General features: G+C 30.9%; 2 pseudogenes; both read left to right on the top strand.

Annotated features, from left to right (window-relative positions):
* The first annotated feature begins 1990 nt into the window (after positions 1 to 1990).
* Positions 1991 to 4581, top strand: LOC131181480 (APO protein 3, mitochondrial-like; annotated as a pseudogene).
* A 1760-nt stretch (positions 4582 to 6341) lies between these two features.
* On the top strand, positions 6342 to 7113 carry LOC110647279 (40S ribosomal protein S13-like; annotated as a pseudogene).
* Positions 7114 to 10050: the final 2937 nt, after the last annotated feature.

The following is a 10050-nucleotide window of genomic DNA, read 5'->3' as shown; positions in this document are numbered from 1 at the left end:
TAAGAGCTAACAGCGAAGGAGGGAGTGCCATCCAGAAAGCTGGAAGGGAAAAAGCAAAACAGGCGGTGATTCATCCAGTGGGGAAGTTAGACAATCCTCACTCGACAATTTCTTAGGCGTCATCAATAATGTAGTTGTCAGGTTCCTTCGCTCGTCCTCACATCTGTTTAGCTACACCTCTTTATTATTTTCATTACTGATTTTGATTGTTTTAGTTGTTGAATGCGATTACCGTTGTTACTTTTCAGTTTTCGTTTCTTTTTTGGTGGGATTTTCATTTTGTTTACGGGGTTATTCTTGTTCTCTTGTTGTTTTGATTTTGGTGGGCGCTTATCGATTTTGAGAGATCTGCAGGTATCTTTTTGGGTTTTGGTTGTTCGTTCATATATTGCTGAATCCCCCCCCTCTTAATTTTGATTTTGATATAATGGTGTATGGATATTTACAAATTTCAATCATGGTGAAGGAGAAATGGATGAGGAAACAGAGCAGTAGAGAGAGAGAACAGAGGGAGAGAGAAGATAAGGAGAAATGAATTATATAAAATTATTTTTAATTAATTAAATTTTTTTAACGAATATTAAATTAGAAAGAGTGCGGTAATAAAAAAATTCGAGCTTATAGCTTGTACGAGGATCAATTAAAGGTTTAACAACCAGTAGATTAAAGATTGTGCGTTTATTGTATCCATTTTAATTAATTTTGTATAAATTTTTATATAATATTAAGTTCGTTTTTTATATGACGACTTGTATTAGATGCACTAATTCGTTTGTCGCTATAAAATTATGAAGATTTATTATATTAAAATTTAAAAATTTGCTCTCTGATATTGTTCTTTCAACTTATGCTAAATTCTTCTTTCCAGTTCCAATCCACTGCTGACTTGCTTAACAGGCACTGCACTGAGGCATATTCCCTTCCTAGGAAATGAATAGTAGGCTCTTCAAGGGACTGCATTCCTGTTTGAACCAAACCATTTTTTTCTCATATGAAAGAAGCTTAACCCTAGGTTCACATACCTGTAAGTTTATTTGTGAATGAAGTATTTTTGAGATTTAATAATAATTATGCTAAAATCATATTGGTCATAATTAATGGGGGGTATTTTGGTATTATGACACTTGATGGGTGTGTTTAAAATTTAACCAGGTAGAAACGGACCCTCATTAATTATGACCAATAGGATTTTAGCATAATTATTATTAAATCTCAAAAATACTCCTTCACTAATGAATATCACGTGACCCATCCTTCACTAATGATTTAATAATAAATATAATGCGCAAGAATATAAGCTAAACTCCTATCTTTAGATTGATCAAAATATACGTAATCATTAAGCAAGAACTAATATGAATCATAGCGGTTCTATGTTATTAATCCAACATAGTTCTTTCCATGTATTACATATCAATCCCTTACCTAACGTGATCTATAATGGGATATGACATAATGGTCCAACAATAATTTCTTCATTGAAGACAAATCTTGTCAACATTCTCATAAAGTAATCAATCAAGTGCTTGTACTAACATAATAAGACAGAATTCACATATATATCAGAAACAACACATTAAGAGCTCAAAGTGTCAAATACATTACGAATACAAAACATTAGAATTAAACGTCAACAGGGTTTACAATTTATCTATTTAGCATTAATTAACTTATCAGATCTAATTATAAGTAGCACATTAATAAATAAACTTATTTCATTGACAACCTATCTAAGAAACAGGTTGAACACTATCAGTGTAAAGTATTAGAAAAGGTGTACTTATTGTTAGTTGTATATACCCTAGAGCATACACTAATCTTGTACCTTGTAAATGACATTGTAAATATTTTAATGGCAATTAACATTTCATTTAAATGTTGTATGTTTCATATCATATTTATTTGAAATTGTCCATTAGCAATATGTTATATATTCTATTCTTATGAGATAAGAATATGAGTGACAGAATATATGGGACATTTGCTATAAATCAGAGGTCATGTGGGTCATGAAACTAGAATCTGCGTTGGTCCAGGCAGTGGTTCCCGGAGTGCTACTCATGTTTGGAGAAAGGGAGGAGTGCGCGATGTAGTCTTTTTCCCTAAATGCTTCCATCTCTATGACTGTTTGGGTAAGGCAAGAGTTGGACATGACGAAAGGCACATGGTGCCAAGGATCCCTGCCATTGTAGAACTTTGTATACAAGCTGGGGTAAACTTGGAAAAGCTCCCTGCAAGGAGGAGGACAAAACCTGTCTATTCTATAGAAGGACGAATAGTAGATTTTGAACTAGTGGCAGAAATGAATGAAATGAGGAAAAACTCACTTTGAGAATATTGATCCTCTTGTGAGTTCTAATTTTGGGGCTGAATTTGATGGAGTAACAACTAATTTTAAGTTGGAGAAAAATGCTGATCATTTGAATGAATCAAATGATCGACCAACTGAAAGGGATTTAAGCATATGGACAATGGAGTCATGGTTTGAAATGATTTCAGAGGCAAAGAAGATCATGGATAAGTACAGTGTTTTAACCTGTGGATTTTGTCCTGAGGTTCAGGTAGGTCCCAAGGGACATAAGGTGAGGATGTGCAAGGCAACCAAGCATTAGTCTTGCGATGGTCAACATGCATGGCAAGAAGCAATGATAGAGGATCTTGTGGGTCCAAATTATGAGTGGCATGTTCGAGATTTTAACGGTCCTCCTCTGGATAACAAACTGAAGAGGTATTATGGCAAGGCTTCTGCTGTAGTTGAGTTATGTGTGCAGACTGGTGCACCTATTCCAGATCAATATCAGAGTATGATGATATTAGATGTTATTCCTCCTAACCGTGATGAAGTTGATCTTGTTGCCTGAACTGGTGTTTCATAATGCTGATAGGTGTGCACATTTATTATCTTAGACAATCTGTGGATGATGAAGAAATTCTGTGTTTATAGTGTCAGACATGTAGTAATGCAGCTTGTTTGTCTGGGATGATATAATAGTAATGCAACTTGTGTAGCATGTGTTATGTTTGTGCATTACATTCACTAATTTCATTTTTATATCTTCTGTTATGTGCAGAGCCACAGTAAGAAAGTTCAGTTTCAGTATGAACATACATTTACTTGTTGGATTTTTATTCTTTGCTTCAGAAATTTTACATTTTAATCCTCAGTGACCGCATGAACCAGAGAAGAGGACATCACTGATTCTCTTTATCATTTCTGGGTTCATGATGTATTTTCTTATGCTTGAGTTATGCCTTAGAATTCCCAGGAGACTGCCACAACATGAATGGAGGCGGGCACATCTAATTGGTTGGCTTCAGAAGGCCCAATGATTATTGTACTTGTCTCCATTGTGTATTGGATGCCACAGGAACCGGTGGCAATGTTGATGCCTACTCCATAATTAGGGTAAATTTTTCTGTGAGCTTCATTTCCTTTATGTAATAAAGACTTTAGTTGTCATAGATTGTTCAAGCTTGCATTATGATATAGTTTGCATTATTGTGCATGCCTTCATGTTTCTGCCATTAAATGATCACACTTTTGTCTTCATGTTAGATATCAAATATGAAGTTTTTAATTTTAATTCCTCCTACAGGATCCAGTTGTGCAGAATTTATTTAGCTGAATTAGGAGTTGCCAGGACTCATAATTTTTTATTCTGCTTATAACAGGAATCTATAGTTTGTCCAGTTGCCAATCTCTTCGATCGATCTCATCTGGCGCACTTATTTGATCTTAACATTTTTTTTTTACAAGTTCATCCTTGCATGTAAATAGTTGTCCTTTGTTGGTTGTTCGGTGTGATGCTCAGCAATCTCTGAGGTACAGTTTGATTGAGATCGCAAATTAGATTTTGTGCTTTGGTTTGAGATAATCCAAGTTTTGAGTTGGGGTCTTGGTTTCACTAGCAATGAAAATGAGTTAGTCATTAAATGTATAAGAGGTGGTATATTTTATCATTATTGATTTGTAGTGGAAAAAACCTATGTTACTCAGACTCGGGTATGGGTGTTGAACATGGGTACATATCTGTGTGTCAACTTTCTAAATAGAAAATATAGGGATATGTTCTAAATTTAAACATAGGTGCTCGGATACGTTATGTAGGCCAATAGGATTGAAATAATCTGTCCAAAGGGGGGCCAACTAGTTGTGATATGCAACCATTAGATTCTCGAAATATTCAATATTTTTTAACTTGTTTTGTACCGATCCTTTAATTCAAAGTTGCATTCTGTTATTAACTTTTTTTTACCTATCCTTTAATTCAATGTGCTTTTTATCTTGAGAGATCTTGCATGTAGTGTCCATTGTTATGTTGTGACACGAGTAAGGAAGGGCAAAATGAAGAATTGGAGCATCAGAAAGGAAAACCTAGCTAATCTTACTATTGGTCAGTAGCAGGACAACTGTAAATCTCCTAGCAAATGCAGTTCACATTGTTTGGAGAAAGTTAAGGAACTGCTCAATGGTGGTAAGCCTTTTATGAAATTGTGTTGTTGGAAGGCCTGTTAGGCTGTAATATACAATATTTGCTGTTATTATGCCTAGTCAAGTCCTTTCTGTGGTTTTTCTCGAAATGGATTCTTTTGTTGTTGGATGCATTAAAATCAAGTAATTATGTTTTCAAACTGAATCAATAACTAACTATTAATGGTCTGTTCTCAAACATATTTCCTATCAGAAAGGTGAAATTCCTTTTCTTAAGAGCAGTTTCTATTAACAAATTCCTTGTTTTGAGATTATGTTTGCAAGTGCATGTTTCAATGTATTATTTATGAAACTACAATGATTTGATTGCCTGATGCCACTGAGTTCTCAGCCTTTTGATTTTCATGCTGGCATCAGTTTAGCTCAAGCCAAAGTCCACTGGGATTAATTTTTTTTCAAAAAAAAAAAAAAAATCTCCACTGGAATTCCTTGTTTTAGATAATAGCCTGTAGAACAATGATATATATTTGCTAGTGTGGCAGTGAATTACTCATGATCTTTTAATTCCACAAAAATTTAAGTTTTTTATCATTGGTGAAATCAGATAGGCTGCTATCTTTCATTATGGTTTCCAATTTTATTGGTTTTTTATGTTTTTAGCATTGTAAGTACATATATCTATTGGGTTTTTCCTATTTTTGCAGCCCTCCCCTCATCTGCTCCACCTCTCGTTTTTGCTGGATGTTTATTATGTAGGTGTTTAAGATTCAAAGAAATCTCAATAAATCAATGAGTTTTAACTCAGTGGTAGTTGAATCGCCATCAGGATTGTGATTTCTCCAATTTGAGTCCCAGTTGGAGCTAAATGAACATAGGAAAAAAAAAAAAAAAAAAAAGGGGAATCTCTGAAAAATTCCAAATTAGATATCTTACTTTTCTTCATTGGTTTCTAGCTGGGGTGAGCTCAATTGGAATATTATGATCAGTAGGTTGTATGTTTTATCATGTGAACCTGCAATCATCATTTGTAAATCTGTAAATGAGTTCAATATTTGGATCTGGGTGTAATCTCACATCCCTTGTATTATATTTTTTGTGAAATAACAAGGACTTAATATGCTTATCTTCTTCTTATCTTTTTATTTTTCATATAAACGATTTCAATTAAAATTTAAATTTGAGATCTAACAATTTTAAAGACGATTTTTTAAATATAATTGAGTAGTATTTTCTTAATTCACGAATCCTCTGCTCATTGTCAGTAGGCATTAAGACAATAAGAGGTAAGTGCAGAATCAAACTAACAAGGATTAACCAATAATGCAGGGTCTGAACGTATGCTACCATTTCTAACTGAGGACTAACTCAGATTAGGAAATAATGATAAAAGAGCTGCTGGTTTAATGTTTATGGAGATAGATGCAGATTATTATAATAATTAATTGCTCAACTAATTATATGGAGCAGATCTAGGTGCGAGTATGGAAAAGATTCAAAGTTGGATCTCGAATACGCAACAATAACTCTAGCTACATGACAAATTTATGACAGCTATAAAATTTAAATTTACATAATTAAAAATTTTTTTTTAAAAAAGGTATAATAACATTACAAAATTCAAATTAATACAAATGTTTAGTTTAACTTGATTCATTGATTAATTACTAAATAAGAATTTTATTGATTCATTTAGTTTTGACTAATATTTTAACTTGAGAATTGTAGCTCTGAATGATTTTAATATCACTTATTTAAAGTTTATTCCTATCTTGTTGATTAAATTTCAAGATAATCAAGAAATGACATTTTGTTATTTATCCATAAATTATAATTCCTATAAAAAAAATGACATTTTATTATTATTATTATTATTATTATTATTATTATTATTATTATTATATAGGAATATTCATTTCCCTTTAGGGTTTGCGGTTCGCTGTAGAGGAAGCTCAGCCAAAGACTGCTCAACCTTCATCGCCGTCACCATGGTTCTCATGCACAGTCGCGGTAAGGGTATTTCCGCTTCAGCTCTGCCATACAAGAGAACTCCACCAAGTTAATCGGCTCAAGATCTCTCCTCAGGATGTTGAGGAGAACATTTGCAAACTTACAGAGAAGGGGCTTACTCCTCAGATTGGTGTCATTCTCCGTGATTCTTATGGTATTTCTAAAGTTAAGAGTGTCACCGGAAGCAAGATTTTGCGCATCATAAACGCTCATGGTTTTGCCCCTGAAATTCCTCAGGATTTGTATCATCTCATCAAGAAAGTTGTTGTAATTAGGAAGCATTCGGAGAGGAACAGGGAGGGTAAGGATTCCAAGTTTCGGTTGATCCTTGTTGAGAGCAGGATTCATATAGGCTTGCTTGATACTACAAGAAAACAAAGAACCTACCTCCTGTCTGGAAATGCGAATCAAACACGTCGATCTGGATATGTTGCGCAGCAAAGTTTAGGGAATCCAGAGTAGATGTGTACTCTTGTGAAATCTTATCATGATTCATAAGTTCAAGAAAATCTTGTTATGTTAATTTGGGAAGGTGATGGAGTGGATCTAAGAACATTTGTGCACAAAATGTTTGCTTGGTTCTGAGCGTTTATGTATTTTCTTTCAACTTTTTGAGCACATTGTTCTACCTTTTCAGATATAACTTTTCATTACCTATGAGATTGGTTTGATTTCTTCTTTCTCTATTTCAATTTCTGCAGATTATATATCGACATTACTTCACACATACAGGATCAAACCAACAAGGACTAACCACTAACAAGGAAGTAAAATTGCAGAGTTTGAACATATATATAGACCTAAGCTACCATTTCTAACTGAAGATAACTCAAATTAGCTAGCTAGGGAAATAAAGATAAAAGAGCTGGTTTAATGCTTATGGAGATGCAGGCTATTATAATAATTAATTGATCACTTAATTATATGCAGCAGATCTAGGCACGAATGCACCCCTCTTTTCACCTTAGTAATTTGCCATCAACTTGCACAAGATTTTCTTTTCTTTCTTTCCTTTTCTTTTCAAATATCTAATGGGCATGGAAAAGATTGAAAGTTAGATCTCCAATATGTAACAATAACACTAGCTACATGACAAATCCATGACAGCTATAAAGTCTATATTTACATCATTAATAATTTTAAATTTAAGGTATTCATATATGCGAATATGCGTATCACAGTTGACTATAAAGATAGATATAATTTGTTAACGTTTATAATTATTCAATGAATATGCATATCAAATCATTTTTATTTATTTCTTTATCTCAATAAAATAAGAATCTATAATTTATAAATTATTTACGACACCATAATAAATTTAATAATTATATATAGACTGATGCAAGTTCTATTTTTTTAATAAATAAAATGAATAACATTATTTCTTTAGGGCATGTATATTAATTAATATTTGCTATTATTAAATATTACTTTCATGAATTTAATAAAAGAATAGATGAACTGCATGCGTATAGGCTATACCGTGGATAGCCAGAACCCAAATCAATGCAATTGTAAATTAATTAATTAATAATTTAATTCAGCATATAATTGATTTCATATATATTCAATTATACCCATAAAAAAAAAGCAACAATATTCAAATAATAAGCTAAATTGAAAGAAATTGGATATTATATAGGAGACGTGTTGTCATTTGTTAGGTGCTGTTTGAATCTGACGCAGACGCCATTGTGGAAATTTTCTTCAATTGTTGTTGTTATCATTTTGACCTTGAATAAAATTCAACAATTAGGCAACACAACACCATTTTAATTAATTATACTTTGAAAGGAGTTATTATTTTTAAATAATGGAGAGAATTTTCTAGTCTCATGTAGAAAACAATTTGAATTTTAGCTATGAAATCCATTATGTTATTGGCTAAAAAAATAAACTAAAGATAAATTATTTCAGTAAATACAATATAAAAATTATAATACAATACAATTAAAAAAAATTATTAAGTGTACTCGATACATGTAAATCTTAATTCATTTACAAAGATACGTGGGTCTCATTTTTTATAATTAGGTAATGCATATTAAGTTTTTCCTGAATATTGATAATAATAAAATTGACTTGCTTATGAAAAAAAAAGTATTTTTTACATTAAGTATTAAAAAAAAAATTAAGTTAAAACCGTAATATTTCAAGCTACAAGGCAAGTATAAAATCTTTAATTATATATTTAAAATAGGGAAGAACAAAAGTCGGCTATTTAATTATCTATAATTTTATACTTAATATAAAAATTCAACTAAATCACATATGCGAATATGTAAATCACAGACAATTAGCCATGAAAAAGATAAAATTAATTGATGTTGATCATCAAACAATTGATGCATATATAAAATAGTTATATCTAATAAGAACGAAATTAAACATCAATTTGTCTTTTCTCTCAACATTGTTTTATAGAGAAATGAATTTAATATAATGCATTCTATTCTGTAAAATGATAACCATAATGTGACTAATAATTAAGAAATTTGGAGGGCTGAGGGAATCAAATTTCACAATTATTTGCAGTAATAATTTCATTCTCAAACTAACGTGTGTATATTTGAGTTTGAATTGGAATACATGAATTCTTTGATAATAATTGTCTGATTCTCTGCTAAATTTTTGACTTTTTGTGTAGCTACATCTTATTTAAGAATTCTTTTAACCACAAATACAGTACTAATTTATATAGCTTTTCTTATATTTTAGTATAATTTCTTCCATTAATTAGGATATACAAAATATAGCTATGATTTAACAGTGATAAAAGATGAATTAAAAAGTTAAAAAATTAATAGTTAAATATTATTCTTACAAGTTTTAATATTTAAAGAGGGTAATTATTAATTTAAACCTCCTAAAGTTAATATTTAACCCTTGAAAAATGTATAAATATTTATAAAGTGAAAAATTAACCTAATCTCTTTAAATTTAAGAGGTTAAAAATTACAGAGGTAATAATTATCCCTCATTAATCTTGTACTAAACTTTAATTCAACTCTCATTTATGGATATTAATAATATAATTAATGAATGAACATTTACATTACATATATATATGCTAAATTACTAAAATGTCCAGTCATACTATGACCTGTTAATGCCATAGATATGTGTTAAATATGATTAATTATTTACTTTTCAATCAATAAATGAATGTCAACTGACAAGGATTACCAATCCTATACCTTGTATATCTCTTGTAGTTTATATGTATATCTCTTCTTCTACCACTTGAAACCCTATTTAAAGGAATTAGCTTATGTGTGCCATTTACCAACACTAAAATGTTATATCAACAATCAAGTATAAAATGTGTATTTTGCTGCTTCACTAGGGTTTATATTGATGAATATATATTTTTTTTCAACCCATTTATTGATTGAGGATTTAATTAGGTGCTATAAATTAAATATTTGAATAAAAAAATATATCACAAGATTAAATTTTAAATTGCATCGACTCTTTATAAATAAATAGAGTTGTTTTCTTAATGATATAACTGAAATTTAGAAAAAATGAAGAATAAAGGACAAGAAAGATCATACAGGAGGCATAATTAGTATTGCATTAGAGGATCAATATATTTTTAATTCTTG

Source organism: Hevea brasiliensis, chromosome 7 (assembly GCF_030052815.1).
Source record: "Hevea brasiliensis isolate MT/VB/25A 57/8 chromosome 7, ASM3005281v1, whole genome shotgun sequence".
Lineage (NCBI taxonomy): Eukaryota > Viridiplantae > Streptophyta > Magnoliopsida > Malpighiales > Euphorbiaceae > Hevea > Hevea brasiliensis.
Note: the sequence above shows the minus strand (reverse complement) of the source record. Positions and strands in the feature narration are given on the sequence as shown.